A 7,320-nucleotide genomic window follows, 5' to 3' on the forward strand; every position below is an offset into this window, starting at 1 on the left:
TACATATGTATATATAATGAAATATAAAAGCCAAATACAAAAAAGAGGCATGGGGTGGGGTGATGGGGGAATTGGATGAAGGTGGTCAAAGATACAAACCTCTAGTTGTAAGATAAATTAGTGGGGATGAAAAGTACAACATGGTGCCTATAGTTTTAACATTGCTGTATGGTATATTTAAAAACTGATAAGAGAGTAGATCTTTAAAGTTCTCATCACAAGGAAAAATAATTTTTCTTTTTTCTTTGTTGTATCTACATGTGATAATGGATGTCAACTAAACTTATTGTGGTAAACACTTTGCAATATATGTAAGTGAAATGATTGTGTTGTACACTTTAAACTTACTTGGTGCTGCATGCCAGTTATAGCTCAATATAACTGAAAGATGGAAAACATTTAGAAAAAACAAAGACAAGGGAAAAATACATTAATATATTAGCAGCAGTAGTTATATCATGGGACTGTGGGTAATTTATTTTTCTCTGTAGAATTTCCAGCGCCTCCAAGTTTTCTTTAATTAATATAACTGCTTTGTATTGAAGAAAAAATATTTTTTAATTTTAAATACAAGATAATGCAAAATCCCATTGTTTGGGAGATAGGAGCGCTCCCAAATGCTAGGGTCTGTTAGGCCTGTCCTGGGGGTACTTGGAAAGGGATGAACCTTCAAAATGGGAGAGTCAAGGGCCAGCTACGGGGAGTCAGGCACACAAAATCCAGAGAATGGGGCCTGCGGATGACGCTGACAGTGGACTCAGCAATTCTGAATAAACGGTGAGCGTCTGAGAGAATGAGCAGAATTCTTAAGAAGTACAAACCCCAAACAGGATATATACCAAGAAAAGCATATCTAGGTACATCAGAGTAAAACTACTGAAGACAAACTTGAAAGAAGCCAGGAAAAAAGACACATGATCTTAAAAGGAAAAAGACTAACAGCTGACTTTTTGTTATAGGTGGAATTGTGCCCTGTTCACCAAATTCATATGTTCAAGTTCTAATCCCAGTACCTCAGAATGTGATGGGCATTGAAGAGGCAATTAAGTTAAAATGAGATCATTTTTATCATATGGGTCCTGATCCAAGGTGACTGGTGTCCTTGTAAGAAGAGACTTGGACACAGACAGGTACAGAAGGGAGACTATGTGAACACACAGAAGGAAGACTGCCATCTACAAGCCAAAGAAGGAGACCTCGGAAGACACTGACCTTGATGACACCTTGATCTTGGACTTCCAACCTCCAGAACTATGCAAAAATTAATTTCTGTTCTTTAAGTTACCCAGTCTTTTATTTTATTATTGGTATTCTATTATGGCAGCCTTAGCAAACTAATGCACTTTTAAACAGAAATAATGAAAACCAAAAGACAATGGAATGATATCTTTAAAATGCTATAGAGAGTAACTGCCCAACTAGAATTCTATAATCAGCAAAAATATCCTTCAAAAATGAAGTTGAGGCCTTCCAATTCTGGCCAAGATAGAGTAACAGGGACTATATTTACCATCCCACCTAGAACAACAAAAAAAGGAGATTTTAAAATACTCTATCCAAAAGGTGACCGAAAAGAAAGGAAGAGTGGAATAGAGAGAAAAAAAAAAGAAAAATAGTGAGATGACAGATTCAAACCTGAATACACCAATAATCAATCACTTTAGATGTAAATTTCTTAAATACCCCCAACTAAAAGGCAGAAATTATAAGATTGGTTAAAAAAGCAAGGCCCAACTATAGGTTGCCTACAAGAAATACACTTTAAATATAAAGATACATATAGGTTAAAAGTAAAAAGACAGGAAAAGATAAACCATGTTAGCACCAGTGAAAAGAAAACTGGAGTAGCTATGTTAATATCTGACAATGTAGCTTTCAAAGCAAAAAATATTATCAGAGATAGAGAAAGCCATCTCACAGTAAAGGACTCAATTAATCAAGAGGACATAACAATTCTAAACATTTATGCACCTTTAAAACACACAAAGTAAAAACTGATTGGACTGCAAGGAGAAATAGACAAATCTATAATTCCAGGCAGAGATTTCAACACCCCTCTCTCAATAAGTGATAGAATACGTAGGTAGAAGATTAATAAGCATACAGCACTATCGATCAACCTGATCTCGTTGACATTTATAGAACATTCCACCTAGCAACAGCAGAACAGCCCTTCTTCCCAAGTGCACACAGAATATGTACCACGGTAGACAATATTCTGGGCCACAAAACAAGTCTAAATAAAAGCCAAAGAATCCAAGTCATAGTAAGTGTGTTCTCCAACCATAGTGGAATTAAATGAGAAATTAATACCAGAAAGATATCTGGAAAATTCTCCAATGTCAGGAATCTGAATCTTACACTTCTAAATAACCCATGGACAAAGAATAAACTCAAGGGGGAAATTAGAAAGTATTTTGAACTGAATGAAAATGAAAACACAGTATTAGCAGAATTTATGGGATGCGGCTAAGCAGCACGGAAGGGGGACCTTACAGCACCAAATGCCTCTGCTAGGAAAGAAGTGTCAAGTAAACATCTTCAACCTGAAGCTTGCTTAAGCTTCCACCATAAGCAACTCAAAAGAGAAAATTTAACACTAAGTAAACAGAAAAAGGATCAAAGTGGAAATTAATGAAATAAAAAAGCAAAACAAAACAAAAAAAAATAGAGAAAATCAATGACACCAAAATCTCATTCCGTGAGACTGTCAGTACAATTAATTAACCTGCAGCCAGTTTGATCCAGATAAAAAAGGAACAAAGCACAAATTACCAGTAACAGGAAAGAGCAAAGTGACATCATTCAGTGAGATCTACAAATATTAAAAAGACAATAATACAGTATTAAGAACAACTCTGCCAAAAAATTAGGACACTTGGATGACATTCTCCTTGAAAAACACAAATTACCATGGCTAACTCAAAACAATCTGAATAGCCCTTTATCTATTCAATGATTTGAAATTGTAGTGAAAAACCTTTCCACAAAGAAATCTCAGACCCAGATGGCTTCACTGGTAAATTTTACCAAACCTTTAAGGAAGAAATAATACCAATTTGATACAATAAACTCTTCCAAAATAATTGAAGAGAAGGGAACACTTCCCAAATCATTTTATGAGCCAGTATTACTCTGATACTAAAACCAGATAAAGACATTTTTTTTAAAAAAAGGAAACTAATGGCCAAAATCCCTGTGAACATAGAGACAAAAATTTTCAACAAAATTTTAGCAAATTGAATCCAACGATATATTAAAAAGATAATAAATAACATCATGACAAAGTGAGGTTTATCTGAGGGCTTCAGGATTGAATTAACATCTGAAAACCCTTCCATGTAATTCACATTAACACACAAAAAAAGGGAATCATATGAACATCTCAGTAGAAGCAGAAAAAGCGCTCAACAAATTTAACATCCATTCCAGATAAAACCAGAAACGGAAGAGAACTTCTTCAACCTCATAAACAGTATTCACAAAATGCCTGCAGCTATCATCCTGCTGAAAAAAGACTGATCGTGTCCCCCTAAGAACAGGAACAGTACAAGGATGTCCCCTCTCACCATTTCTCCAGCATTTTACTGGAGGTTCTAGCCAGGACACTCAGGGAAGAAAAAGAAACAAAGAATATCCAGGCTGGATAGGAAGAAGTTAAGTTGTTTTCTCAGGCAACATTTATCATCTATGTAGAAAACCTAAAGAAATCTACAAAAAAGCTACTAGAACAAGTGAGTTTAGCAAGGTAACAGGTTGCAAAACCCATATACAAAAATCAATTGTATTTCTTTATTAGCAACGAATAATCAGAAATTGAAAGTTACCATTTAGCAATGTCTGTCACTTGTTAAAATATTATTTTTAATTTTCATTATGATTTGTTTTGGCCCTTGGATTATTTAGAAGTACATCATTTGCATCCTTGGCAATTGAAGATTTTCCAATTATCTGTTTTTCTATTGAAACCATTTGCAATATCATCAAACACCAAAATTAACCATAGACTGGGCTGTAAATTAACCCTCGATAAATTTCAGAACTTGAAATAGTTCATGGGGGAATGTTCAAGGGTACAAAGTTGCAATTGGCAGATAAATGAGTCCTGGAGGTTTATTGCACAGGATACTGATTATCATCAGCAATATGGTATTATAAACTTCAAAGCTGCTAGAGACCTAGTCTTACGTGTTCTCACCACAGGAAAGAAATGATAATGATGTGAAGTGATGGAGGTTGGCTAAGGTGGCAATCATACTGCAATATACAAATGTATTAAATCAACGCTCACATGATTCATCCTTTGAACCACTAGTCCTCTAGTTTAATGGTTTTTACATTTCCAAATGTTTAGTGATTGTTTCTACTATGGTCATTGCATTTGGTCAGAGAACATCATCAATGTGATATAGATTATTTGGTATTTGTATTCTTTGGTTTTCTTTGTATACTTTAAACTTACACAGTTGTGTCAATTATACCCCAGTTTTTAAAACTGAAGTCATTCAGAGTATATGCTACAAATCAATAAAAAAAGAGGTTATTGGAAAATCTTCAACTGCCAGGGAAGCAAATAATATACTTCTAGGCAATCCAAGGGCCAAAAGAAATCATAATGAAATTTTAAAATAATATTTTTATCAAATGATAAGACATACTGAGCTTATGGGATGTGGCTAAAACAATACCTAAAGGGAAATTTATAACCTTAAATACATAAGTAAGAAATGAAGAAAGACTGAATATTAATGATCTAAGCTGCCATCTCAAGATGATTTTTTTAAAGAAAATCAAACCTGAAGCAGAATAAATGATATAATAAATATAAGAGTAGAAGTTCATGTATAGAAAATACAGAATAAAAAATATCTTAAAAGTTCTCACCACAAGAAAAAAAATTTCTATAACTATGTGATGAATGGTAACTAGACTTAAATATTGGGGATTATTTGCAATACATACGTTGAAACATCATGTCATATGCCTGAAACTAATATAATGTTGTATATCAATTATACCTCAATAAAAAATGACTTAAATTATATATATCTACAAAGCCAAAAGTTGGCTCTTTAAAAAGATTAATTGGATAAACACCTAGAACTAATAAAAAAATAAGAAATAAGACTAATAAAAAAAAAGAAAACATGGATTATTAATATCAGGAATGAATGAAAAAGGTTTACTTTTTTAACCACAAATCTAAAGACAATATAAAAATATTGAAGCTCTATTTTGAACAATTTTATTTTAACAGTTTTGACAATTGGGATGAAATAAATAAATTTCTCAAACAAAACAAAACACAAAAACACAAAACCCTCATTTAGCAAAACTAAGAGAAGAAGAAATGGAAAATTGGAGTGTTCTGACATCCATTAAGGAACTATGAATCTCTGCTTCCAACTGTTTGCTGGATTCCCTGGGCTCTCTGCATGCATAGCACAGAAGTCAGGTAAAATTTAAGAGGTGTTGGTAGGCAGCTGGGGGCTCCCTAGTCTGCAGCTCTGTTCTTCTCCATACATTTCCTTCTCAATTTCCAGCTTCTCTGGCAGCCTAAACCTTGACCCCTGGCTCAGTTCTCAGCCAAGAGTCACTGTTATGTTGAACTCTAGTGCCCTGGGCACCACCGTGAACTGGACTGTGAGCTCTTAGGGACCTTTCCTAGTTTGCCTTCCTCCTTTTGAAAAACATGACCCTCTAGATTCTGCCTGCTTTGCTTGCTCTCTAGTACCTTCAAAATGGTTGGGTTTGGGGGGGTTTTCTGTTGTTGTTTTTTTTATGGATTATATAACTTGAAAAAAAATGATTTCAAGCTTTCAGATGCATTGCAAAAATAATACAAAGAACTATGTATATTTCACACAGATTCAATTGCTAACACATTTTCATGATTTTCATAGATTAAATTATATGTATATGTATATATATATATATATGTATATATATATGTGCATGTATTTACATAGATATATTCTTAACATTTATTTCTTAGGTTTTAGATTTACCCAAAAAATTGAGTATAGTACAGAGAGCCCCCATATACCCACACCCGGTTTCTCCTGTTATTAATATGAGAACAGCTGGTTATAATTAATGAAACAAAGTCGATATTCATTCATATTTCCTTAGCATTTACTTAAGGTCCCTTTTCTGTTCCAGGATCCCATCCATGGTACCAGATTACATTAGTTGTCATTTCGCTTTACATTTAGTCATCACATCCCCTTAAGCCCCTCTTGGCTACAACAGTTTCTCCGACTTCTCTTGTTTTTTTGACCTTGACAGTGTGGAGGAGGACTGGGCAGGTGCCTTGAGGAGTTCCTCTCTATTGGTATTTGTTTGATGTCTTCCTCGGGGGTCCACTGGGATTGTGGGCTTTGGGGAGGAAGAGCACAAAATTAAGTACTATTCTCATCCCATCACATGGAAGGTAGATACTTCCGACGTGCCTAATCCCTGCTGTTGACCTTGACCACCTGGCTAAGTCAGGGTTTGTTGGTTTTTTCCACTGTAAAGTTAGTCCCCACCTCAACACGCCCACCCCCGTCCTTTTCCACACTGTCCCCTTTAGAAGGAAGTCACTGTGTGCAGCTCACATGTAAGGAGCTGGAGTGATGCCCCCCGTCCTCAGTGAGGGTAAACTATTCACAGTAACGATTTAGAATTCTTCTACATGGAGATGTGTCTCTCCTTCCTAGCTGGGATTTTTCATATTTATTCAGAGCTTATCACTCTTATCAGCCAGAGGGTTTTTCCAATACAAGTTTTTCCACCATTACCTGAACTGGATCTTCCCTTATCTAACATTTGTTGGACACTTACTGTGTACCGTGCAATATCCCAGACACCTTTTTACATCTTATTTAATCCTTGCGATCACCTTGTGCAATGAGTATTACTAAACCCATTTCATGGATAAAGAAACTGACACGCAGGGAGTTTCTCTGTCCATGAACCCCACTAGATTCCTGCATGTGCTGTGCACACCAGAGCCTAAAACTCAGAGTGAATGTCCGTGTATTCTCTGTCCACCCAGGTTTTGTGCTGCTAGGTGAGCCTGGCTCTGCATCCTCCCCTGCACACATTTCTCAGACAGTCTCCCTGGTTCCCTATCCCTCCTGGCCTGCTGGGCCTGGCTGTGTGCTGTCTAGGCACCGAGGTTGACTTGCCGCAGAGCCTATCCCAGATCCAGGTCCACGATTCCCTGTGAACTCTCAGGCGCAGGTGGAGAGACCCTGGCCCTCGGGGCAGCCCCAGGGCATGAGGGGCCACAGTCAAATGCGCTGCTGACACAGAAAACGGCCTCCTCACCAAAGG

The sequence above is a fragment of the Manis pentadactyla genome, chromosome 13 (genome assembly GCF_030020395.1).
Source record: "Manis pentadactyla isolate mManPen7 chromosome 13, mManPen7.hap1, whole genome shotgun sequence".
Classification (NCBI taxonomy): Eukaryota; Metazoa; Chordata; class Mammalia; order Pholidota; family Manidae; genus Manis; species Manis pentadactyla.